Source organism: Typopeltis vanoorti, chromosome 21, assembly GCF_054136105.1.
Source record: "Typopeltis vanoorti isolate ZY-2024b chromosome 21, IOZ_Tvanoo_1.0, whole genome shotgun sequence".
In the NCBI taxonomy this organism is placed as follows: domain Eukaryota; kingdom Metazoa; phylum Arthropoda; class Arachnida; order Uropygi; family Thelyphonidae; genus Typopeltis; species Typopeltis vanoorti.
This window is the reverse complement of record NC_143569.1, coordinates 3,128,032-3,154,392: the sequence shown is the minus strand read 5'-3', so window position 1 is coordinate 3,154,392 and position 26,361 is coordinate 3,128,032. Positions and strand designations below refer to the sequence as shown.

General features: G+C 35.5%; 1 protein-coding gene across 2 annotated transcripts in view; it reads right to left on the bottom strand.

The window, feature by feature from the left end:
- Positions 1 to 26,361, bottom strand: part of LOC150094599 (uncharacterized) — a 429,939-nt gene that overhangs the window by 153,254 nt on the left and 250,324 nt on the right. The gene's annotated exons all lie outside the window — the stretch shown is intronic.

Below are 26,361 nucleotides of genomic sequence, written 5' to 3'. Positions count from 1 at the left end.
CACCCACCAACCTGATGGAACCTTGGTTTTCTCAGTTTATAGAAAGTCCACCCATACAGGTAGATACATTCACCAACAATCCCATCATCCCCCCTCACAACAATATGGAGTTATTAAGACACTATTCAACAGGGAAAAAATAATCTGTTCTAATGATCAAGCCCTAACTACTGAACTAAATCACATTTGTGACATTTTCTCAGCCAATGGCTACCCTCCCCCCCAAAAAAAATCCAAAAAATACTTAACCCAGTTATCCACAACCCACCACCCCCCTCCCCTTCACAAAAAAGATTACTCTAGATCCATCACCATTCCCTACATCTGAGGCACCTCGGAAAAAATCAACAAAATCTTAAAAAAACATGACGTGACCACCTGTTACAGACCACATAGAAAATTGGCATCCCTTATCTGCTCCATTAAAGACCAACCACTTCCCCTAGACCTACCTGGTGTATAGCAGGTCCCTTGCAGAACTTGCAAAGTTCTGCAAGGGACCTGGAAACTGTCCCTTTAGTAGGACAGTTTACAGTCCTACAAAGTCCTACAGTAAACTGTCCTACAAAGTAGGAGAGCAAATATCAGAATCTTAGAACACAAGGATTACATCCGATTTCACCAGTACAGCCACTCTGGGCTTGCAGACCACACTCTGGATACTCGCCACAGAATAAGATGGAAGAAAGCCACAGTAATACACTGCAGCAAGTTCAAATATGAAAGACTATTCATGGAATCAGCCTCAGCCCTTAGGAACATGCCAAACCTCAACAAATTTGGATGCACGAGACTGCCCCAAATTTGGGAAACATTTATCAGAAGAACTTCAGCCCAAAGGCCAAGAACTACCAATATAGCCTGCCAGGGGGGGCACCATCAGGACTTTAGGAAAACGTTAACTTCCTAGCTTCTGTTCTCATTTGCTGTTACGTAGTACTTGTGTGCACTTGTCTTTGTAATAAGTTCCCAAGAAGATGGCAATGTGATGTTTGCCGAAATATCGGAAAGTATATATTAAAGTTTATTTAATTTATATTTCTAGTGTACGCTGTCAATTCCTTAATTATTAGTTATCAAGTAGTTGTGAGTGCCAACAGTGAATGAGTTTAAGGAGAGATATGTAGGTAATGTGTGTATAAAGGTTAGTGTAGGTCTGTTGTAATGATTCTGACTTCATGGACATAACTGCATAATAATACTGTTATGCCTTCAAAATTTTTTTTAATGTTTTCATCTCAGTGGTTTCATTCATCTGTCTAGTTTTTGTAATTTTTTGCACATGTTTCTGCTATATTAGTATGTCTAACTCTTCTGTACATTCTTTTTTTTGTTTATTTATTATTATTATTATTATTACATAACACCTCCAAGGAATCCAGGGACTCATTGCGGGAGGGCACTACTCACATCTCACCGTCTCTCCTATTACTTAATTCTCCAACTACACTCAATCACACCACTAACATTAATGCCATCTACTGCCCCAAACCAACAGTATTCTTTGTCTATAAATTGCATGCATCTTCATGGCCAATTTGCCTATACATGGAATGAAAAATCCGCGTTTTCACGAGAAAACTCCTACTAGAAACAAATCTCTTTGGATGTTTCTTCACATCCCTTCACGATAGGTCTCTGTTGTCTCTCTATTTCTTTACTAAGAAAGGTTTGCAGTGCTTCTAATTTTCCCAAATTATGCGATATTATCTTGTACATAGATTCAAGAGCATCTTTAGTGAAATCCTTAGAAATTTCCTTAGACTGCTTCTTTTTCTTAGCACATTTTAATTTTTGAAATGGTCCTACTCTCCCTTAATCTGCAATTCTGTCAGGAGAATGGATTTCATTGTAAATATTTACCTTCTTATTGTGTGTAGAATGAAATGTATTTCTAAGTCTCTCCTCCTTTTCCCTAACAACCTGATAACATTGTTTAAGATTTTTAACTTTTTTTGTTATATGCTGCTTCTTTCAAAATTCTCTTTGAGTCCATGCCTAAATGGATTAAACAACAACCATTCTAAAGAGGATCTCTCTTCCAATGAGATGGACAATACCCAAAAGTCTGTGGTAATACTCAGAAACAGTCTACCTATTGTCTTGAATGCAATGATGGATTTTCCAGATTCAGACCCTAATTCCCTCACATTTGAAAATTCTGATATCAACAAACTTTTAATGGCTGCATAACTGTCAGTTCTCTTAACAAAGGGGATGTGTTTAAGAATGGTTTTGGCTTTGTCCACTAATTTATTATGAAATATAATTAACAAACAGAAGTCTGGCCATTTTTCTAAATCCCTGATTTTTTCTGTGTATTTAAAGGATATTTCTATGCTTTCATGACTAGTTAACGAAAAATTTTAGGAAAATGGTCAGCCTTCCATTTGGTAATTTCAGATAGTTTGGAATAACTTTAATATAGGTAACCTTATTAGATTAACTACTGTCACCTATAGCAATTTTGCTTAAGTCAAGATATACTTTCTTGATCTAAAATAAAATGTAGTCATAACCAATTGTGTCAGTTGACTGCACCAATTTCTTATTCTCTTTAAAGGGACTGTTTTTATACTGATTAAGCAAATTTACAAGAGTTCAATCCAATTGGTGCAGTGACTTTTAACTTTATTCCTTTTTTGAATCCAGGAATTGACTGATTCACGACCGAAGGAAAAAAAAAATATAGAAAAAAAGGAAACTAAATAGAACTATGTAAATGCTAAATAAAAGTAAATTAATAACTACAAAACTAATTGGATCCAAGGCTTTCTAAATAATTCTAAATAAAACTATACTTTGAAATCTCCTTTATCTTTACTCCTTTGTACATTTTGATTTTTCTTTATTTATATGCTTATTCATTCCTCCAGATTAGGCTGTTAAAAACCTCTAAATGGGTTGAAATATGACATACTGCATGAATAATGATGGGTGAGGGACCCCTTGCAATGCATCTTCATACCCCATGTATGCCTGCTTAAAAATAACTGTGTAATCCGAGTGTGAGCTTGTAATTGTACTTATATTCTTATTATTTATTAATAACCCTAATTATATTTTGCAAATCTCATCCAAAAATGGTTGTGATACCTACTGCAGAGTGCTATGGTAGGTGGGCTAGGATTAGATTAGTCAGTTGATCTGTTTCAGAGATAAAACATGGTACTTTTTCAAGCCGACGAATTCAGGTTAACGCCCTCGTAAGACAAGAGGTTGGCAAAAGTAAGGTGGAACCCAATTTCAACAGTCACAAACAGCATCCCAGAGATATACAGTGAAGGCCATGGGTTAAAACAACCAGTGGATCACTAATTTCTCCAATTATCTGCTAGCCGAAACAGGAGTGCTACCATGAATCAGCTATGATCTGACTTTGTGTTGGCTACAAGAACATTGCTATCCACTTCCACTGTGCATAAAAGGATTTGTGAAGGTGGTCTGTAGGCCAGCTGACAGGTAATCTGCATGCCTTTATTCCCAAACCACAGGAGAGAGCATTTTAAATGAGCCAGGCTCCACATCAACTGCACTGAAGACCAATGAGGGTCAGTATTATTTACAGACTAGTCCCAATTTGCTCTACAATACCAGACCTGCTCTGATCTGGAGAGAACAAGGGATGCATTACTATCCCTCTAACATGCATGAAAGACACTTATGGTGTAGCTAGTGTGATGGTTTGGGGAAGCATCATCTGGTTGGATGGATGTACCAACCTGTATGTGCTTCCTAGCAGAAACATGAATGCTGCAACATCCATGTTCATCTGTATGTGGGTGTGATGAGGAGACATCTATCCTACAAGATGATAATGTTTGTCCGCACCGAGAGAAGCTCATGGATCAATATCTTAAAGAATGGACTATTGTATGGACTGGCCAGCCAGGCCTCCTGTCCTTAATTGTACCGAGCATATCTAGGATACTCTGTGTTATGGTTTTCAACCCCTCCCCTGAAAAAATCTTCAAAGACTTAGGAGAGCTACCAGCTGAACTCCTGACACCATTATAAACTGCAATAAAACATTGTCAGCACTGCAGTATTTGAGGGTTGACTACATACCTCTTTGAACAATCTCATTTTGACCATTTTGACCTTTTTTTGAACCATTGTCTTCATATACCCAGTTGTTACTGAATTAAACTATTTGGTTACAAATTTTTGGAGCGTTTCCTTTCACATCTCATATCATACTGCTTTTCACTGAATTGCATTAAAAATTCATCATCCAGGTTTTGGGCTATCATTTTTCTTGATTTCCTTAATTTATGGAAACCAGTATAGTAATATAATTTTTTCTTCCCCTCTCCCTATTTGTGAGATTGTTTCATAGCCCCTGCACATTTTTGTATTATTTAATCTTTTCTCTTCTTTTTACTTCTTTAATACTTTTTCTGACTGATTATTTAGGTTATATTAGGATCTATAGGTTCTATTTCTTTTTTCTTCTGCAATTAATTGTTATCTTTTCTCCAACAGATTTTTCATTTTCTCTGAGAGGTTTTTATTTTTTTTTATCTTTTGGAATGTTATATGCATTTTCTACAATGATAAAACTGAGATTTCTAGTCAAGAAAATATAATGGTATATAATACATATGCTAAATGTATTAATAAAAAAGTAAAAATATATGCATTTTTAAGCTTAAGCCAAGGTTTTTCTGAGGTATTGCTGAATATAAATTTGTGATATCTTAATATTAACAAAAGTATTGAAATGTGACATTTATTTCATAAAAGAACAACTTGTCCTTTTTGAAAGAGAAGAAAGTAACTTTCATATTGTATTTCAATAAATGTTTTGATAATATATTTTCATAAAACTAATTTTAATATGGAATTACTTTCAAGGTACGTTGGTGAAAATAGTGCAAAAAGAACTTACAGTTTTTAGTATCAAATAAAAAGCAAAACTTTATTCTATGGAGCACCCCATATATTAAATGTTTTTTTAACTACAACTTTCTTTAAATTAAGAAAGCATTAAAAAAAACATTAATGAAAGTGATCATTGCCAACTGAGTAATGACTAAAAATTCGATGCAATCATAAAAAGTAAACATAGCACAAACTTCACCTTTTCATTTCCCCTTGTAAAAACAGTCATAATTTAAAATTATGAATCTTTTTACAAATTGTTTATGTTAGTACATTATCAGTTTTGGTTTCATAATACGTATTATCGGCACTGTGCACATTATTGATGTTATTTTGTCAAAATGAAATGTGAAGCATTTTAAAAAAAATATGTACTTACTGGATTTGGATGATTGGGTTACTTTCAGAAATTTTATTGTGGTTTAAAATTATTAAGTGATGTGTTTTGTAAAGACATTCTCGTAACGTTAATGGAGACAACACGTCAGCCATTATGCATAACTTCTTGCTTGCCACTTTCATGGAGTGCGCATACTCACCGAGGAGTTCGATGGGTGATTGACAGCTGACAGAGAGAACATTCAGTATCGAGGTAATGGAGGATACACAAGAGAGAGAGCTAATGGAAGTTTAAGAACGCAGACGGAGGAATTTTGTTCATGTGAAGTTTATTTAGTTGTATGTGACAGTGGGAGGAATATTAATAGAAGATTCTGAAAAGGGAATCGTGAGCCTTTAAAGTGAAGGAGTTAAGAGTTTAAATAAGTATTGGTAAATAAAAGAAAATACTGCGATCGACGTTCTATAGCAGGCCTGCACAATATATGGCCTGCAATGCTATTTATTTTGGCCCATCTGCCTGATTGAATTATTTAATAATACGGGAATATGAAATTAGACGATTTTTTCCTAGCGTTGAATTAAATTTTTACTAAGACTGCATGTTTATGTTCATGCGATTTAATGTCGCAATCATGTTTGTTTCAACTCGACGATAAATTACATTTGGAGTTATTCCCACTGTTGTATTTAATAACAAATTATTACAATCATTCGAGGTTTTGTTAACACTAGTGTTGCTGCAGGGAAATTGAAATTACATCTCTGTGATAATGACTTGTTGGTAATGCAATTCGTTCTCGTACGTATCACGAACGAGAACGAATCGCATTACACAAAGTTGGTCGTGCCTTGACTGGCTTTGGCAGTGTAGTGGTTGGTTGTAGGTGGAGCAATACATTACATAACTGTTATCATAACCTGCATTATTGTGAGTTTTCTATCATTACTTTTTTGTAATTAATATTGTCAATCTCGACACAATGAGCTTAAGTAAAAAGCGTAAAATAGATTCGGAACATCAAGCATTTAACCTTGAATGGACAAACAAATATTTTTTTACGTTGTTTAAGGACAAAATAGTGTGCATTGTTTGCAGGCAATCTATCGCAGTGCCGAAAGAGTACAATCTGAGACGTTATTTTGAACTGAAACGTCCTAACATTGGTAAGTTGGATGCAAGTGAAAAGCAAATAAAAGCAGCCAAGTAATTGAAGGTCCTTAGCGGTGAGCAATAGCCTTTAACAAAGTGACATCTGCAAATGAAGTTTGCCACAAAGGTAAGCTTAAAAATATCACAAGAAACAGTTTGTGCTGGCAAATCATTTACTGAGGGAGAGTTGATAAAAACGTGTCCGATGAATGACGTTTCCGAATTGTGTACTGATAAGAAAAATAATTTTGAAAATATCAGTTTGTCCTGTATGACTGTTCAGCGCAGGGTGGCTGATATTGCCGAGGATCTTAAAGATAACCTGCAAAAATTGGCCAGTGAATTTGTCTATTATTTGCTTGGTATGGATGAAAGTACTGACGTGAAAGATGCTGTACAGCTTTTAATATATGTAAGAGGAGTTAATAAGAATTTTGAGGTGACAGAGGAGCTTGCTAGTTTGTGTTCAATGAAAGGAGGACTACAGGAAAGGAGATCGCAGAAAATGTAAAGATGTGTGTAACCAAAAAACTATCCTTAAATTTCAAGAATATAGTAGCAGTTTGCACTGATGGTGCCCCATCTATGTGTGTAAAAAATGTTGGTGCTGTAACATTTATTGAACAGTATGCAGGTAAACCATCGACAAAATTTCACTGCCTAATTGATCAGCAGGTTAACGTTATGTTCAAAGGTTTTGCAGTTTGATCATGTGATTAAAGTAGTATTTTCTCTGGTCAACTATATTTGAGCTTGGGATTTGAAACCCTGAGAATGTTTCAGACGTTTCCAGAAGAAAATGATGCTGAGTACGGGGATCTACCATACCACCGCAGTAAAGTTTTGTTACGCTTTGTCGCTCTTAAAAATGAACTAGTTGAATTTTTGGAATATCAAGAAGATATGAAAAAAAAAATTCCTAGAAATAATGGATGAAACATGGAATCAAGATTTATTTTTCTTATGTGACATTTTGGGTCACTTGAATGACCTTAATCATTCAAAAATGAAATTAAGTTTGTTTGAAAATCAACTTGCTAAGGGGGATATGTCACATTTCCTAACTTGACGACAGAATATTCCATCAGAATATCATTCAATGGTGGGTGGAAAATATAAGAAACACATATCACTTCTAAGTGAGGAGTTTCAGAAAAGAATGCCATTGAGTAATGAAGACGAAGTCCGCATAAAAGTGATTGAGGATCCATTTTCTGTCGAAGCAGGAAATCTACCTGTCGAACTCCAGATGGAAGTTATTGATCTCCAGTGTTCTGAAAACTATTGGGTCAAGCATAGCGAGAGTACTTTACAAGAGTTTTATTCTATTCTGGATCAGGATAAATTTAAAAGTTTGTTGGATATTGCATACCAGGTATTTTGTATGAATGGGAGCACATATACTTGTGAACAAACATTTTCTGTTATGAACTTGAACAAATCCAAACAGCGTTATCTTTAAGTGATATCAATTTAGAGACCATATTAAGAATGGCTACTTCAAACATGATACCAAACTTTGATAAAAAATAGTGGCAACAAAGAAATGCAGTGTGTCACATTGTGGCATTCTGAATGTCACAATGTGGCATTCAGTCACTGATATTTCACTTAGAATAAGTGTGATTGATATTCTCAGTGAAATTATTAGTAAACTTTGAGTTTATGTTTAAGTGGTTTTTATTGAGATATTTTGCAGCTATATCTGTTTGCAAATAATTTTGATTATAATTTTAATTGTAACTCTCTAAAAAAATTAAATATGCATATTAATTAGCATTTACTGTAGACCTACTAACAAATTTACTTAAGTTTAGCTGCAGTGGACTAGTCTAGGATTCTAGATCCTAAGTGATCTGGTCCTTGGTCAGGTGGTCCAAGTTGGGTTTGGCCCTCAAAGACAATCAAGTTGTGCAGGTCTGTTCTATAGGAATGTTTGAGGAAACGCTGATTGAAAATTTTATCTGTTTTAAGGACGCCGGATCTATCTGTTATTTCTACTGGAAAAGGAGACGGAATTTAGCAACTTAGATAAAGCACAGTAGAAGAAACTTTTTTTTGCTGGTACAAAAATTAACAAAATTGAACTGCATGAGGTAAGAATCCAGTCGCTGGGCTGTCACGCTGTCCCCTCGATGGTGGACGAGGTGGAGGGTGATCAGTGGCACTACTTTGTAGGCCTCCCAGCTAGGTCCATGGGACCCGCTAACCAACGACAGCTGCGGTCCTCCATTCATATTGGGGGGTTGAATGGTCTGGCGGCCCATTCCGTAAAAAATGCCGCTATGTAAAACATCATATCTACAACATAGAAAAGAAGTAAAGCCCGTCTAGTGTCAATATGCCCAGAACGGTGGTGTCAGGGTGATATAGCAGGCCCTGCAGTATCGTCGGTCCGTGACTGCTATAAAGAAACTCGACGCTGAAATTGCTTGAATATTGCTACTTGGAATGTAAGAGGATTGAATAAATGTGGGAAATTGGCTAATGTGATGAGAGATGGAGAGATTGAATATTAGTATACTAGGAATAAGTGAAACTTTTTGGAAAGGATCATCAGATTTTGAGTCCAAACTTCCAAATGGCAAGATATATAAAATATATACGTCAGGTGGTGAAATATCAAGAAGAGGTGTAGCATTTATTGTAGAGAAGAAAACTAATAAAAAACATTATCCATATAATCAAAAAATCAGATAGAGTAATGGAATAATAGAGTAATGAAATCTAAACATAGAGATATGCTGATCATTCAAATATATGCTCCTACAGAACAGAATGAGGAAGCAGAAATAGATATCATGTATGATGAAATAGAATGGTGTATAAAGGAAGTCAGAGACAAGAAAGATCGAGTTATTTGCTAATGGTGACTGGAATGCAATAGTTGGATCAGAGAGAATATCTGCACACGTGGGTCCATTTGGACTTGGAATTCGGAAGGAGACAGGACAAAAGCTGATTGAGTTCTGTAACAAGCACAGTCTCATCATAACTAACGCTTATTTTGAGCAAAAACCAACAGCACGATACACATGGGCAAGTCTGGATGGAAGATATAAAAATCAATTAGACTATATTGTGGTCAGTAAATATTACTTCAATGGAATACAGAACTCAAAGGTGATGCCAAGTGCTGACTGTGGATCTGATCATAGACTGGTCTTAATGAAGATGAATATTCACCTGAAAAAATAAAATTTAAAAGAAGTCAACCCCTAAAATGGGATCTGCAAACAATACAAAATCAGATAATAAAATCAAAATTTAATGAAAATATTTCAGAACTGCTGTCTGCACAGTTGCAAAACGAAAATGAACCCTCTCAGTGGAATTGAGTACAAACAGCTATCAAAACATCTGCTAAAAACCACATCAATAAACAAGAAGAAAGAAAGAAAAAACCATGGATAACTCAAAAGGTAATCAACCTTATTGATGAAAGAAGAATATGGAAAAGAGGAGCAAATGAAGAAGAAAGGTTAAGATATAAAATTTTGGATAAAAGAATCAGACAGTTATGTTAAAGATTGAAAGAAAACTGGATAAATAGGCACTGCACTGAGATAGAATTACAAAATAGGAACAAAACCAGAGAAGCATTCCTCAAAGTGAAAGAATTTAATGGAAAAGCAAAACGTACACAGTCTAATAACATCAAGGACAAAGATGGACACATACTCATTGATAAGGAAAAGATAAATGGAAGATGGGTGGAGTACTTATCAGATCTCTATAATGATGATAATAGTAACATGTTAGATGATTCACGACACCTTAAGTTAAATGTAAACAGTTACCACTCTACCCACAAGAAAGGAAGTGGAACACGTAATTAAGAATCTTCCTAATAATAAATCCCCTGGGTGTGATAATATTTCGGCTGAACTGCTGAAAGCTTTGACTGGCAATAATAACAACTAATTAGTGGAATCCATTCAGGACATCTATAAAACAATACAATTACCTGAAGTTTTTACATCTATCTGCATACCAATTCCAAAGAAACATAATGCACAAAATTGCGAGGATTACAGAACTGTGAGCCTAATATCCCATGCATCTAAAATTATTTTAACCATTGTTAACAAACAAAGTGAAAGAGCCATAAGCGGTGAATTGAAGTGAACAACAGAAAGGCTTCAGAAGAGGAATGGGAACCATTAATGCTATCCTGGAACTAAAAATACTAATAGAAAGATCACTTGAAAGAAATAGGAACATTTACATATGCTTCATAGACTTTCAGAAGGCTTTTGACCAGGTAAAACATAATAAAATGTTCAATATATTAGATAAATTAGACATAAAAGATCACGTACTTAAGAGATTATAAAAATGATTTACACCAAACAGAAAATGCAGCTGTTTAACGATGACTTCTGTAGAAAATAAGAAGAGGAGTTAGACAAGGTTGTATCCTTTCACCAAATCTATTTGGTATCTATAGTGAGACAGTGATGAAAAAGATTGAAAAACAAAAATAGGAATTAGTATCAATGAAATAAAATACAATTTTAGATATGCTGATGATACCATTCTAATAGCAGAAAACAGAAACAAATCAATCAAATTACTGCAGCTACTAATTGAAGAAGGTAAAGAATTTGGATTAGATATAAATGCAAAAAAGACCAAAGTTGTGAAAATCCCAAAAGAAAGCAGATCCGAGCCAGAAATATTCATAAATAATATGAAAATTGAACATAGAACAGAATACAAATATTTAGGCACCTACTCTACTGCAGACGGAAAGCAAGTTAAAGAAATAAAAATAAGAACAGTCATAGATGCATTCTGGAGAAATAAAGATCTGCTCAGAAGTTCTGTGAGTATCAAGACAAAGAAAAGAATAATAAGAACATTAGTGTGGCCAATTTTCACATATGGAAGTGAGACTTGGATATTCAAGAAGAGAGTAAGGCAATAGATAATGGCCTTTGAAATGTGGTGCTATAGGAGAGCTCTGAAAATCCCATGGACAGAACATGTGACAAATACATTTGTCCTACAGAGAATGAGAACACAGAGAACTTTATTACAGGAAATGATCCAGAGAAAGATGAGATTGGCAGGACAGAGGATACTAACAGTTTTAGAAGGAAAGATTATGGAAAAAGGATCAAGGGGTAAAAAACGAAGGACATGGCTTGAAGATACAAGATCGTGGACAGGTTCACATGGCTATGCAGAAACAAAAAGGAAAGCCACTAACAGAGAGAACTGGAAGGACATGGTGCTGCACCCTCTCACTGAGGAAGCTACATGAAGAAGAAGAGGTAAGAGCATTTACACTTTGGTGAATTCAGAATATCTTACTTCAGAGTCAGGAGGAATAATGTGTGCTACATAAGGGTGATGAGAAAGGATTCTATAGAAAAAGAAAAAGAGAATCTTATATCTTCAGAAAAAGTCCTTAACAAAGAAACTGACTATGAACATTTTGTTATTGTGTAAACAAGGTGTTTAGTTTAGCAGACATGATTAAGTATATGTTAAACAAACCAGTAATAGAATGAGTCAGAGAACGTGATCTCTAAAGTGCAAGTTTATTTAAAAAGGCCTTGGATCCAGTTAATTTTGTAGTTAGTTGTGTAATATTATTTGAAGAGTATATATTGTTTTTATTTTATTAAATGTGTATATTTTGTATTTGGTCTTGAGTCAGTGATTTTTTGGATTCTGAAAGAAACAGTGAAAAGTCCACCAATTGGAATTGAACCCTTGTGTATATAAATAGAAACACTCAGAAATAGAAATAATCGTTACAGAGAAAATCTCATAACAAATGATTGATAAAATATAACAAATGGCTACAGAAATCTAATCTCTTTATAACACCCTCATATGTTCTTTACACCTCTGAAGACTCATAAGCTGAAACAGCTCATACACTGTAAGGTACATTTTTATTTTGTTTGTTCATTTTTCATGGAGGCCTCATCATGTCACCATAGTAGGGATAATTCTTCTTTTTTCTTTTAATTACCATTTATTTTTATTCTCTTCTGACAAAAAATGTTCCATGCATTTTTAATCTAATTTATGCTACAGTTCAGTTTTAAATTCCTCTCTTAAAAAAAACTTTTATGAGCTCGATTCTTCTTGTAATTGATCATTCTTTTATGAATTCAGTTTATGACTTTATATATATATCAATGATGCTGGACAGTAGAACAGCAAACCAAATAGACCATTTACTAGTGTAGGCATCACAACAGCTCCATCTCGGACGTGAGGAGTTTCAGAGGAGCAGACGGAGATAGCGACCACTGCCTGGTAGTCTACGATTTCAGGCAGAGAATTGCGGTTCAGAAGCCTTCATGTCTTACTGCATGAGACTTGGACAAGATGAAAACAGTGGAAGGCAAGCAGGCTCTCCAGTTAGAGCTGCAGAACCATTCTGAGGAGCTACAGGAGGAGGAGGAGGAGGAGGGTGATCTGGATGGGATGTGGAATACAAAAATACGGTTGTGTCAGCTGCCTCAAGAACTGTGGGAAAGAGAAGAAGAAAGGCATGGTTTAATAGACAGTGTGAAGAAGCTGTAGTGAAACGAAGGGAAGCACTATTGAACTACCTAGCGAACAGCAGGAAGAAGGCTGCATATGAGAGGGCGAGAACAGCGGTGAATACATGTCTATGCAAGGAAAAGCGAAAGTATCTTAATGAGAAGGTTGCTAGCATAGAGAGAAATAGGGTGGCGAATAATGGGTGGGAAATGTATCGGATGATTAAAGCCATGCGAGGCGCCCAGACACAAGCGGCAACCATAAGAGATGAGAGTAGAAATCTTCTAACAAACTCAAAAGATGCCCTTGCTCGGTGGTGTAGATATTTTGGAAACTTGCTGAACGTCAATACCAGAGAACCACACTCCTTACCAAACTGCTGAACCATATATTGAAGAGCCGACGCTTAGTAAGATTACTCATGCTGTCCGCATGCTGAAAAATAATAAGGCTCCAGGAGCGGACTGCATTCCAGCTGAGCTTATGAAGTACGGCAGGTATGTCCTGCTGGAGCAGTTGCACCGGCTCATCTTGTTGCTCTGGTGAGAAGAATGGCTGCCAGACGAGTGGAAAGAGTTGCTGATTATCCCTGTGTATAAGAAAGGAGATAAGTCTCAATGAAGCAACTATAGGAGTATCTCACTGTTGACGACTGGCTATAAGGTGCTGTCTAACATCATGTTAATGCGCATCACACCATATGCAGAAGAGTGTCTCGGTGATTACGAGACGGGCTTCAGGAGGAACTGTTCTACAATAGAACAACTCTTCACGCTGCGCCAAGTTTTTGAAAAGTGCTAGGAATATAACTGGGAAGTCCATAATATCTTCATAGACTTTTCTAAAGCCTATGACTCAATTATACACCCAAAAATGTGGCAGGTGTTAGAAGAACTGGGAATTCCTCGAAAACTTCAAAAAATGGTGCAGTGTGCATGGCTGGTTCGAGAGCAAGAGTGAAAGCAGAAGGTGACCTGTCGAACCCGTTTCAAGTACAGACTGGTGTGAAGCAGGGTGATGGACTTCTTCAATTCAGTGCTGGAAAAAGTAATTAGAAGTACACAGCACGTGGTGGGAGGAGTTGACATGGGGGTGAAAGTTAGGATTCTTGGCTATGCGGACGACGCAGTGGCAATGGTTACTGCCATTGAGGAAGCTGCAGAAGACGTTGGCCTGAAGATAAATGCCGAGAAGACGAAGTACCTTTTCATGAGTTGCCACGCTGCTCAGTTGGAGAGGGTGACGGAATTTAGGTACCTGGGGTCTATCGTGACTGAGGACAACAAAGTCGAAGCTGATGTCTAGAGTCAGGTGAATGCCGTGAATGTGGCCTACTACCAAGTGTGTCTCCTCTTTGCCTCGCGTATACTGTCTCGGACTACAAAGATGAGACTATACAAGACTGATTAGACCTGTTCTCCTTTATGGTGCTGAAGTGTGGACTCTCACGGTGAGGCAAGCTGACCACCTGAGAGTATTCGAGAACAAGATGCTACGACGTATCTATGGACAGAGTTTGGAGGAGGTCTAATACTACCATACATGCTTAGTAAAACTCAGCAGACGTCTTGATGGAACTGTGAGCCGGGTGTCTTCAGTGGCTGGGGCACCTGAATCGTATGGGCCCCAAAAGGACTGCGAGACAAGTGTGGGGGCCCGATCCCGATCAGGGAGACCGAGAAGGAGATGGGCAGATCAGGACCTGCAGGTTGGAGACCGAAACGTGGTGGATAGTCGCAGAGGACCGTGGCTAGGTGCGTCACGTGGTGCTTGAGGCCAAAAGTCCCTCCTGTGGGGGGGGGGAGGAACTGATAGCACCTAGATAAGTCAAGTCATTTATCAATGATGTCTCATCAAAATTTAAGTTCCAAAAATTTTAAAGTTAACAAGACAAGAACATGATCTTCCTCAAGGTATGTCTGAAAATATTTATGTTTTAATTTTTATTCACAGAAATCACAGGAAAAGCCAGTGTTGTCCCTTATACCAGGGGTACCCCGTAAAAATATAAGCATTTGCTATATTATATTGATTGCATTTTTAGAGAAGCAACATGAAAAATTTCAGAAAGACAGCATCTAACATTGTACTCGTTCATCATTTATTTTATCATTTCTTACAAGCAACTTACATCTGATAAATCTTAACTACTAGAAAACTACTTAAGATTTTACTATTATAATAGAAAAAGATAGCAACAATCGATTTCATTAACTGTTTTTTTGGTACATTCTTAATTTAAAGAGAGTTGTAGCCAAAAAACATTTAATGTAATTTTATATTAAATTATATTAAATATTTTATAAATATTAAATATTTACTCTGCAGAATGAAGTTTTTTTTTTTTTTTTTACTTTATACTAAAAGTCACAAAAAGGAGCTACATGAACCATAGATTCAGGGATACTACAAGTCATTATTACAATCTTCCTTCTTTTCAGTAAAATTAAAGAACATGAATAAAATGTTATTCTGCTATGCTTATTTGAACAGCATATAACAAATATTTTTGGTAATAAATACATTTATTGTTAGTATTTATCTCATGCCAGGTTTGAAAGAGATAATTTATTTTTGCATTGTATATATGCTAACAAAGTGAAGTTCATTTTTATATCTATTTTGAACAAATAAAATAAATATATTGGGGAAAAAAAATTAAAATATTGAGAACAAACAAATTTCTGATAGAGGAAATTCAAAGTACACTTGTTCCCTTGATGTCAAGTGGTCTTGAAGGCCACATCTAGTAGAGATGTTGCTATTACAAGTAATCTGTTAAGAACATCTGCCATTAAGCCATTAAAAGCTGAGTAGGATAATTGTAGCTAATAGCAGGAAATCCCTGTTGTGTATTTATCTATGAAAAAATCATAAGGTGGTTGATAAATTTCATTTCATCACAGCCAAATGGGTAGTTAAAGAATACTGCAAAGCATACTTACAACAAACTTAAATATCTCTCGATATATCACATAATGCATGTCCCGAGTATGTCATATAATGACAAAATCATGTGCAAGATTAAATTTATCATAATGTTTAAATGTTTCTTGCAGTCACTATTTTTGCTCTGATGATGCACCTCTTATCTACAGCAATATTAGCTTTAACAGAAGTTAGTGATATTTTTGATGTCTTTCAAAACATTTTTTTAAAATAAATTATTTATTTCTAAGTCAACAGCTGCGAACCTAAATAAAATATAATCTATAGACAGACTTCGACATTTTCTTGTACAATAAATATAAAATATTCCATACGAATTTTAACAAATTTTAATTTACTCATTAAAAGAATATTTTAAAAAGAAAATATATAACTTCAGTATATATTTCAATAATAGTGACATTACTTTTAAGAATTTTAATTTAAGTTTTACTGGAAAACTTAATTTTTATAACTACATAATGTTAAATATAACTATTAGGATATGAATTCTTATTTGAATATTAATATATCTGCTGTTCATCATCATTAAATTCCTGCCATGAACCCTCAAGGGGGTGTACATTATATGATAGTAGCACATGACAAATTTACATCATTACTAACTTCCTATCTACAATTTTCCTCCAATCAGTCTGTTACCTGTCAAGACTCCAACATTATTATTATTATTATTCCTGATACCTCCAAGGAGTCCGAAGACTCATCGCGGGAGGACATCATCAACTGTCTCTACACCTTACCTCTACTACGAATCAACGCCATCTACCGCCCACCTCCAACACCACCACAACTAGTAATTTTTGTCTGTAAATTGCGTGTGTTCTGAAGGGCCGATTTGTATGTATGCGGGATGAAAAACCCAAGTTTCCAGGAGAAAAAACTCTGCTACCTCCATATGAGATCGGCTAACTCACCATCGATTGAAATCGACCAGATAAAGATTCCTCCAAATCTTATATTTTTATTTTCCAAGTAACATTTCATCATATCAATCCACCTATATCTTGGTCTTCCTCTGGGTGGTCTTTTTCCTGCCAGCCTGGCAGAGAACATTTGTTTTGCTAATCTTTCCTCGCCCATTCTGTTTAAGTGACTATACCACATGAGATTAGCTCTGCTAATACATTCCTGGATACTGACAATGTCAAGTACTTTCCTAATATTCTTGTTTTTAATATGATATTGTCATTGATGCCATCTGTTCATGCCCCTAATCTTTCTCAGGACTCTCATATCTGTAGCTTTTACTTCTGATCCAGCTCTCATCCAAACCTAGTTAAAATTGGTTTGGACATTGTCTTGTATACAGCTAATTCAGTGTTTTGATTAATTTCTCTCTTATTCCATATAAATTTATTCAGTTCACTTCCTAATATACCAGCTTTGTTAATTCTGTTGTCTATTTCCATATTTAATATACCATCTTCACTAAAAATTGTGAATAAGTAGCTGAAATGTTTTACATGTTCCATAGGTTCTCAATTCACATGCAGTTGATATTTTCAATGCTTCTGCCTACTTTCATTGATTATTATTGCTGACCTTCATACCATATCTATTACAATAGCTATTCAATTTAGTAAGGGAATCTTGCAGACTTGTAGTGGATTTATTTAGAAGTATAACATCGTCTGCATAAAGCAAAGAGCTAACATTAACATCTCCAATTTTGATATCAGGTTCAATACTACTTTCCTTCATAACGTGATAATATAGATGATGAATAACAGAGGGGGGGATACTGTACATCCTTGTCTGACACCAGATTTGACATTAAACCATCTTCCTGTACTTTCTTCAATTCTAACAGCTGACTTAAACTCAAATAAAGTCCTGATATAATACCCCATTGCAATCAAGCAATATCCCATTGTCAATGGGTATTGCTTGATATAATACCCCATTGACACCATAAAACTAACTTTTTGAATAGATTTTCTCTTGGCACCTTGTCATATGCCTTTTCCAGATCTATAAAAGTTCAATACATATCTTTGTTATATTCCCATGATTTCTCAACTATTTGTTGAGAAGTGAAAATCTGTTCCTGACTGCCTCTATTTAGCCTGAATCCTGCTTGTTCTTCACCAAGTTTTCCTTCCATAATCCTTCTCAACCGTTTCTCAAGTATACTTGCATAAATCTTATCAGGAACACTCAGTATAGAAATACCTGGGTAATTCTAACATTGTTTTATTTCCCTTTTTATATATGGGTACTATGAGAGCTCTACTTCAATCATCTGGAATTCGTCCCTCTGTCCAGCCCTTCTGAACTACGCAGCGCAGCCGCAGTAAGACTTTTATACCTTTATACTGGAGCATTTCTGGTCGAATATCATCTACTCCAGCTGCCTTTCCACATTTCAGGCTTCTTCTACTTCAAGAATGGATATGTATTCCTGTTTGCATGCCTGTTGAGTGTTTTTTACCACTGTACTGTCACTGATTGTTTCATTTAGCAATTTTTCAAAGTAATTACTCCATACATCAAGGTTATCTTTGTCTCCAGTTTTCATGTCACCTTTATCATCTCTAATTCTTTTACAGCACTCCTTCCTCCAATTCTGAGCTTCTTCAACCACCTCCAGAATATCTGCCACCTTCTTGATATTTATTTTCTATGTTCTTACCAAAGTCTACCCATGACTTTTGTTTAGCTAGTTTTACACAGTGGTTAGCTTTCTTATATTTGTCTCTGTATTATCTAAGAGCACAAGCTCACTTATTTGCCAGGAACTTTTGATATGCTTTCTTATTTTCCTTCACTGCCTCTTTAACTTCCTGTGTCCACCATGGAGTTCTGATTTTTCTATCCTTGCAGACAACCAAACTACATGCCTCTCTGGCTAAATCAATCAGTGTTTTCTTCAGAGCTTGCCACTGAATCTGCAAGGTTTGGTTCCTGTTCTCAAACACATTCATTTTTTTTCCAATAATGTTTGTATATTTTAACCTACATTTCACATCTGAGAGCTGCTGAACTTTTATTCGCTTTAAAACTTTCTTATATGTTCTTCTTTTCAATATGAAATTCAATTTTGTCCTGCTCAAGACTAAACGGTGATCACTTAAAAATTCAAATCCAATCTGGTGTCCTGCACCAGGGAGAAAACATCACTATCAACATTACTTAAATTAAGGGGATATTAAATCCCGCATAGTTTTAAAACCGAATAAGAAACTCAAAGATTGGAATCAGAGAGTTTCTTGCCGAATATAGTAAACTATAAAGTATCGGCGACACTAGCGTTAGCCAATGCAAGTGATCCTAGTACGTAGTACAATATCGGGCAACTCGTTGCAAAGGTGGGGGAAGTTCAGATCGCTATTCTTAGGTATTTTCCATAATGTAAAAACACATTTCCTAGAAAATGTATGCTGTTATTACATTATGGAGGGAGGTCACTACCCAGACCGGTTTCAGCCTTTTTTGAGGCTTCATCAGTGAGTAGCTAGACCTAATACCAAAGTATATAGCGAAAAGAACTTATGTACTCTGCGAAGGAGTTTTCCAAACAGGTGCAACCATTAAGTTACTTAAGTATAAAGAGCTAATAAGCTTCAATCTTTGAGTTTCTTATTCGGTTTTAAAACTATGCGGGATTTAATATCCCCTTAATTTAAGTAATGTTTTCATTGCCGAAATGAAGCTTATTAGCTCTTTATACTTAAGTAACTTAATGGTTGCACCTGTTTGGAAAACTCGTTCGCAGAGTACATAAGTTCTTTTCGCTATACACTTTGGTATTAGGTCTAGCTACTCACTGATGAAGCCTCAAAAAAGGCTGAAACCGGTCTGGGTAGTGACCTCCCTCCATAATGTAATAACAGCATACATTTCCTAGGAAATGTGTTTTTACATTATGGAAAATACCTAAGAATAGCGATCTGAACTTCCCCCACCTTTGCAACGAGTTGCCCGATATTGTACTACGTACTAGGATCACTTGCATTGGCTAACGCTAGTGTCGCCGATACTTTATAGTTTACTATATTCGGCAAGAAACTCTCTGATTCCAATCTTTGAGTTTCTTATTCGGTTTTAAAACTATGCGGGATTTAATATCCCCTTAATTTAAGTAATGTTTTCGTTGCCGAAATGAAGCTTATTAGCTCTTTATACTTAAATCACTATCAACAATAACATAGTCAATGAAACTTTTTTTTATTCTTTGCCTCTTCTCTCCATGTGAATTTGTGCACATTTTTATATTGGAACATTGTGTTAGTAATAACCAGTCCAATGCTGAGCAGAAATCCAACTGCCATCATTATTAGCTTTGCTCTTTTTTCCAAATGTTTCCTAAATATTTTTGTATGTAAATTATATATTTAGTTTAATCCTTTATACAAGTGTAAGCAACAAAGTTTGCACCTGAAGTATCTTCAGGACTGGGGCAACTTGTGGTAAAGGTGAACTAACTTCCCATCACTTGCCTTAGAACCCCATAATGCAAAGCACATCTCCTTGCAAACATTAAAATTCTATGTATTATGGGCATGGTCACTACCCAAACCGGTTTCAACCTTTATTGTGGTCTCTTCCAGACCCCAAGGTGATACCAAGGTTGTAGCAATGCAGAAGTCATATTTACCTATACGAGTTGCTAAAAGGTGTGACACCTTATTAATAAATTACTCTGGATTCGAGAATGATGTTGGAAGTTTTTTTCACTTGGTTAGACTATAAATTATATATTTAGTTTAATCCTTTATCTAAGTGTAAGCAAACAAAGTTTGTACCTGAAGTATCTTCTGGACTGGGGCAACTTGTGACAAAGGTGGACAAATTTCCCATCGCTTGTCTTAGTATCCCATAATGCAAAGCACATATCCTTGCAGACATGTATAATGCTATGCATTATGGGAAGGGTGACTGTCCAGACCGGTTTCGACCTTGATCGAGGTCACTTTGGTGGGAGCCATACCATGAGGGAAAGTACGGCAAGTGATGGGAAGTTTGTCCACCTTTGCCATGAGTTGTCCAAGTCCTGAAGCTACTTCAGGTGCAAACTTTGTTTGCTTACACTTGGATAAAGGATTAAAGTAAATATATAATTCATAGTCTAACCAAGTGAAAAAAACTTCCAACAATATTTTTGTATTTCTGACAATCATTTCCTACTCTGCTATTTAGATCAACAACAACTTTTCCATTTTCATTGTCAGTTGCTTTCTCTCCTCAAAAAATTTCTCCACTTCTACCTTAGTAGAACTTTCTGTGGGATTATAGTCACAAATAAGCCTCATTGTCCAGTTACCCATTCGGATATTTGCCCACATCACTTCACTAGAGACTGCCTGCCATTCAAGAAGATTGGCTTCGTATTTAGTATTCATTAGTTCATTTGGATAGCTGTTCATTAGTGTCTTCATTATGGTAGGCTACAGCCCAAAGCAAGAAGTCTGAGAAGCTAATATATTATGTTTAACTGAATGAATGAATGTTCTGTTAGCTGGTTTGCCTATTCTGAGGAATTAAAATCCAAATTTCCAGTAGGGTAAAGCCTTGCATCGCTGTATTAGACTAACTGAAAAGCTATGAAAAGCCTTTATAAAATTTCTTCACATCCTAGATGAGATTCAAAACCAAGTTTTTCAGCAAAATTAAGAAATTCTGTTATTTAAATGCTGTAGTACTTATAATTAGAACTGTAAGAATAGATAACTGGATGGTGAAGCATCATAAAATTAAATATCTGACTCTCTCTCTGTGGTGTGTGTGTATATGTGTGTGTATAAAGGAGTTTGGCCATTAAAACAGACTGAAGTTTTAAATTAGGAAATCTGTATGAAGACTATTTCCACATTTTTCAGTATAGAAAGAATGATGCTGCAAAACAAAAACATTTCTGTTGTTTCAAAAAAAAATTATTACCAGCAAAAAAAAAAAAAAAAACAAGCTTGACAAGTTTTGCTGTATAAGGAGTATGTGATTGAGTGCATTGTTCAGGCAAGAAAGAAGTTGTACTTATATTATGCTGGATATTGTCAGAATGGCTTACCGGAATAATAGCAACCAGGACATCATTGTCAGGGGAGTTTAATAAGAGATTTCATTAGCCGCAGTGTGTGTGAGCGTGCAAAATAGAAATGTTAGCAAGCGTATTGATGTATGCATAGTGGTGGAAGTTCAGGAGGATGAAGTCAGGAGAGAAATAACATGTTTATGTGAAGTCTTTTAGAGGTAAACTGTGAGCATGAGCAATTGCAGAAATGTCGCGCAAATAATAGTACGAAACAAAGATAAGGATAAGGAGAAGGTTTTTTTTTATCGTGATTATATGAGAAGACAAGAATGGGGCAAAATCTTGATTCTCTGTAAAAATTAATGAGGTTTGAGGATGGCAGGATGTAAAGACCTAAAGTGAAAGAGTTGCTTGTTTTACAGACAGGCAAATGAGAGCAATATTTTCACTTTAGGTGAAAAGTGAAACACCCACAATATGATAGAGGTTAGTTGAGGAAGAGAAGGGCCATGATTGCAAATGAATGAATGCATAGGACATGCATGAGAAGTGGTGTGCAATGTGTAGTCCAATGGACTGAACAAGAAAAAATCTGGAGTGAGATGACTGAAAAAAAATGCTGCTCACCGTAAGTGTGGAAGTGCAAAGTCAGGGAAACTAGAACTATTGTAGAAGGGAGGGGGATGTAGGTGAGTGTGTGAGAGAGAGAATAAATGAAATATGCTCAATACAGTCCCTCTGGTAATGAATTTGAAGTGAGTATTAAATATAAGATGTAAGGATGGTTGTGAACAATAAGGAGAGTTTGGGCATTGACTGGTGCAATCTGCAGCGAGTTAAAGACATTGGAGGGATATAATACTTTCAGGGATGATCTAGGAAATCTAGAAAACAGCAGAAGAACAAAAGATATGGTAGGCAATGCATTAGAACCTATCTGGTATGACAGAAGTTGACAGAATGGTTGCTGCTACAGGCTGGGGGGGGGGATGACAGCTATCTGCAGAATTAGTCCAAAAAATGCAGGCCAACTAATTATTATGAGGGAGTTTAAACTATTGGGATCTAGTCTAGAAGAAGGAAAGATAATATGGTGGGAAGAAGGAAATGGAATTTGTATATCTAATCAGCTAACGCCTTTTTATTCCCATATACAGAGTAAGTGAGGCCGTTTAGCCCTATCTATCATTTGTATATCTATAAAGAGATAATTCCTTGAAACAGCATGTGATGAAGGGGAATCTAGGTATGAGACTGTTGGATTAGGTAGGAGAGTCAGATGAATTTGTCCATGACCAATGTAGCCACAAACTACAGTGACTATGATGAGAGGGATCACGCAGTCTTGATTTAGATTATTTTTATTTTTTATTGTACACTACTGTTTATATATCGATCCCATATATGAGAAGTAAAAGAAGCTATATAAGATCAGTGTCATGTGGGAATGCAGGTGAGGACTGGAAAAAGAAGGAATTTATTGGCAATTTCTCTAGAAGATTTGGAGAATACAAAGGAAATGGATAACATTTCACAAGGAAGGTTGTTCTAGAGGACAGAGGCAGATGGAATAAAAAAAAAAAGAGAAGAAGCAGGTTCGGTGTGCTTGCAGTTGGTTGAAAAATACATATTAGGTAAGCTAATGATTGTATTTTAACAGGCCCAAAAAGAAGAGGAATGACAGATACCAGTTCAATGAAAGAACTGGTACAAAAGTTATAACAGCTACTGCATGGGCCTCCTGCAATAAATCTTCAAACTCCATGAAGATTACTATTGTTATTATTATTACATGGGCAATCTACCTTCAGTGATATGAAAATCCATGATCTGTTTCATACTGAAATTAGTAGGGACTTTATAATATAACTAATAAGTATTAGTTTATAAAAATCTCCATTATAATGTAAAAAACAGAATAAAACAAGAATAAATGAATATTTTGTGCTGATTCATCATGTATCAATACAACTTTAATGCTTAGTTCTGGATTTTATGGATGCTTGACAATAATTCTCTGTGTTTGAATATTTCATGAAAGTAAGTTATGAGAAACTTACTAAATTTCTGATCCTATTCTTTCTGTCAGAGAGCAAGACTATCAGTGACATTAAAATAAAAGATGCTGGCCATAAAATGAGCAAAATGCTCTCTCTCTCTCTCTCTATATATATATATATATATATAACATATCCCCCCCCCCACTAAGTAAGGAAATGTTAATTACCACAGAAAGAAAAAAATGTGTTTTATGCAAATCTTGGACTGATAAAGCTGAATATTTTATTCTTTCCATCCATCAGATGATGAGTTGAGTCCCCTATGTACAAATCTTTGACATCTAGTTCCATCTATGGACATTTCTGTCATCTCTCTGGAGTTCAATAATTGTGACTTCAAAGACTGTAAGCAAGTTATTTTTGGTCTATCTCTTGATCATCTTCCTCCAATGATTCCATTCAAGACTATATTTGGTAATCTTTGAAAGGACATTCTCTGGAGATGTCCAAACCATCTTTGACATCTAGTTCCATCTATGGACATTTCTGTCATCTCTCTGGAGTTCAATAATTGTGACTTCAAAGACTGTAAGCAAGTTATTTTTGGTCTATCTCTTGATCATCTTCCTCCAATGATTCCTTCAAGAGTATATTTGGTAATCTTTGAAAGGACATTCGCTGGAGATGTCCAAACCATCTTAATTGCTGCTTAAGAATTATAGATATGATATCTTCTCTGTAGTTTAATTTGTGTTTGACTTGCTCATTTGTTTTGTGTTCTGACCTGTGAGTCTTATTTATTTTTCTTAAGCATTTCATTTTGAATGCTCTGATTTTCTATATTTCTTTCAGAATGAGTGTCCAAGTCTTGGATCCATGTTGCTGTAGGTATAATAATGGTTTTATAGTTTTATTTTAAACCTTATTGAAATGATGTTATTTTCCTGTATTTTGTTTCATTTATTCATATTAGATCATCCTTTGTTAAGTCTGAATTTTACCATTTTCTGTTGTTGAGGTTGTGAGTAATGAGACTGCCAAGATATGTAAATTACTTTACTTGTTCAACTATGTGATTTTCAAAGTTCATTGAAATTTTTTCCTTATCTCCTCCTATTTTCATTGTTTTAATTTTGATTAGACTGATTTTCATTCCAAAAGTTTTAGACTCTTCATTTTAAATTTTTGTTTTTTCCAATTGTTCTACAGATTCTGCAAGAATAATAATATCGTCTGCATATGGTTGATATTTGTGTCATTTATTTGTAAATCTGGTTTTTCAGCAATGGATTTTCATATTTCTTCAAGATATATAATAAATAAATTTGTTTATAAATAAATTTGGTAAGTGAGCAACCCTGCATGACTCCTTTTTCTATTTTGAATGTCTATTTTTATTTTATTAAATTTAGCAGTTGCTTTGGTATCTTTACAATAATTCTTAATAAAGGTTTGTAGTTCTGAATCTAACATCATAGATTTTAGATTCAGAACTCATTCAGAATTCATTTCGTTCCTGTCAATGGAATCAAATGCTTCTTTGAAGTCAATATAACTGCAGTATACAGGTAAGTTGCATGCCCAGTACTTTTCAGCCAGGCTATTAACTGTAAAAATATTATCTACAGTAGACCTTTCAGTCTGAATCCTGCTTTATCTTTTCATATTGCCCCAGTCATTAAAGTCTGAATTCTAGTTTGAATAATATGTGTGAAGATTTAGTAGCAATGATTTAGCAATGTTGTGATCTATAATTTTCACACCTTTGTTTCTCTCTCTCTCTTTTTGAGGATTGGTATTATGATGCCTGTCTTCCAGTCATCTGGAATTTCAACAGTATATAGTATTTGGTTAAAAAGTTCAAGTAGGAAATTAATAACTGCCATGGCACCATATTTCCACAGTTCAGTACGAAGTTCATCATAACCAGGAGACTTAGATAAGTTCACATGGTTTATTACATTCAAAATTTCTTCTTTTATTATGAATAGTGTTTTCTGTTTCTGTCCATGCAGTTAGCCTAATGGCTTTGCACTTCACAACCATATGCCTGGGGAAGGAGTGTCCCAGGTTCAATTCCTGTTGAAGATGTGAGGAACTTGAGGATCTTCCTCAGCCATAGCCAAGTTAGCCAGTCTTGGGCGCAGGCAGTAGGGTTTTTTCTGTCAGTTTATCTGGCGTTTTTCATCTCGCAAGCAGGCAAACCGGCCCCGTGAACATACGCTACTACAGTCAAAAATATATACCCCCCCCCCCCCCAAAGCAGCAGGCTAGGTGACAGGTCGGTTGGGAGTGGTCCTAACAAGAAGTCGCATCTAAGTAACACGTGGACCCTGCATAGGAAGTGGGAATAATGCATAGTGAAAGAAAGAGGAAGTGTTTTTTCTGTTTCTGTCTCTATGTGTTTTTCCAGTTTTCTTCCCTCCAGAAAAGTATCTGGTAATATTCTTTCCAAATCTCTTGAGTTATTCCAGTTTCAATATTGATTTATCTTTCGTTTTTTAGTGGTCTGTTTTTTTTAATTCTTTTATCTACAGTCGTGTTATCTTGTT